The sequence below is a fragment of the Nothobranchius furzeri genome, chromosome 7 (genome assembly GCF_043380555.1).
Source record: "Nothobranchius furzeri strain GRZ-AD chromosome 7, NfurGRZ-RIMD1, whole genome shotgun sequence".
NCBI classification, from domain to species: Eukaryota; Metazoa; Chordata; class Actinopteri; order Cyprinodontiformes; family Nothobranchiidae; genus Nothobranchius; species Nothobranchius furzeri.
In genome coordinates this window covers 48,854,047-48,856,192 of record NC_091747.1, presented here as the reverse complement: position 1 = coordinate 48,856,192, position 2,146 = coordinate 48,854,047, and positions in this window count along the sequence as shown.

Here is a 2,146-nt window from a genome sequence, read left to right as displayed (position 1 = left end):
ATGGTCTGTGTCTGCCTCTGCCTTGCTGCAACCATATTCTACTTTCTTCTGAAACATCTGAACTTTGACCTTAAATAGGCCATTGATGCAGAAAAAGCCTCTGTTGCCATATTAAATCTGCAAAGAGTGTGAAAATCCATCAACAGCAACGAGAGGGTATTCCGATCAGGTTTTTCATGTGGAACCAGGTCGGTTGGAGAGCATTTTTCACCTAATGAAAGAAATTATCATTTGAAAGCTACATTTACCCAGATTGTCTTTGTGTGAATAACTTTGTAAGAACGGGTACCGTAGATCAAGTCAGAAAGCGCTCAAAAAATATACTAAAGTACCTTTGAAGGAGCATTCAGAATGGTTTGTCTGCCATAGTAAAGCTTTTCAAAACAGCTGGGGTTGTTAAAATTTATCTACTTCTTATATAAACATACTACATTAAATCACAACATGGATAAAAAGACATCCTAGATGACTTGACAGCTTAAAAGAAACGAAACGACAGAAAAAACTAAGAAAGTTGGGGAATGCAGGCATCCTGCTGCGCTGCAGGGAATCAAATTTCAGAGAACTAGAGCTAAATTAGCAGGGATGTTCATAAAAATTGACAAAGAATCAAGAAGAGTCCACACAGATCCAAGTATATATATCTATATATATATTTCTTTTATTTTAATATTTAAACCCACTAAAAGTTGTCAATACAACTTTTGAATGAAAGGCACAGGAAAAAATCAGACAACGCTGATATAATACTCAAAGGAAATTACAGTACAAAAGTGGACAGTTAGTTACGCATGAACAAATCCCTCATTTGACCGTCCTCCGTACTGAAATCTAACACAACAAACAAGGAAGGGGTTCAAACAAAAGAAATCCATCAACCAAACAGAATTTATTGCTTTTCCTTATTGACCAAGTGTGAGATCAGCCTTACAGGTCACGCCCAGCTCTGGAAAATAAAACCAATGATGTGCTTTCCAGTTTCCCCACTGAATCTAGTGGCTCATATTCAATGATTTACACTTGTCGCCGTTTCCCGCAACTCCACCGAGCATTTAGCATCAGAACAGTTAACTGAAAGAAATATACTGTTGGTGACAAGATAGTTTATTTTTTCTAGTCCCCCAGGTCATTTAAAGAAACCTTTCTCATAAACTTGATCAAATTCAGCCTGGAGTTACCATTAATGTGTTGGTCCACTGGGTGTAAAATCATCCCAACCTATAAGTGGTGTTTAAATATTGAACAGAAGTTCCTGGGGTGCAAATTCATAAAAGAAACAAAAAATAAACGAGAGTGCAGGTCAGAAGCTAATTCTGTTGCAGGAGAAGCAATGTTCCGATATCTTCATTCCCTTTTATTCCCGTTGATCTTACAGAGCCTATTTTAATCCACAGCAGAGGGAGAAATCAGACAATAGGTTTCATTTATCAGTTACAGATGGCTTGGGGGGGGGGGGGGGGGGGGACGACAATGTGGTTCTATCCTATTTTCTGGTTTAGATTTATTCTAGAATCATCAACAAAAGTTTAACAGATAATTTAATAATCCTGCTAGACAAAGACTATGGCTATTTTTGTCTTAGACGCCTCTGATTTTGGTTCTTTAGGGATAGATTATCAGCATCCACACTCGTCAGCTCAAAAAAAAGTGTTCTTTCATGCAGCTGTGGTGGGAAATAACTGGTAGGAAGGGTGTGTAAACTCTGGGGTTCTTATTACAAACCGCCTCTTTGGTATAGGCACATCTGCATTAAGGGACCTCCAAAGTCCAATTATCGCTGCCTTTCCCCCCCGTGAGCAGCTGTCTTACCATTTCTGGTTTCTATTAAAGAAATCAAATAATAATAGTAACACACACACACACACACACACACACACACACACACACACACGCGCACAAACACACACACGCGCGCACAAACACACACACGGACGGACACACACACGGACAAGAAAAATGATTGCCACAATCCAGAAACCTGGAAATAAGAGTGATTGATTTGAAATTATATTTGTGTAGCTGTCAAGGGTTTTCCTCCGTCCCACACCAGGAGAGTCTTGCTACTTCCACCTTCCAGGCAGCAATGCTACAGAACGATTAGAGAAGAAAAGCCATGGCACAGCAAGAAAAAAAAAAACCCCACAGC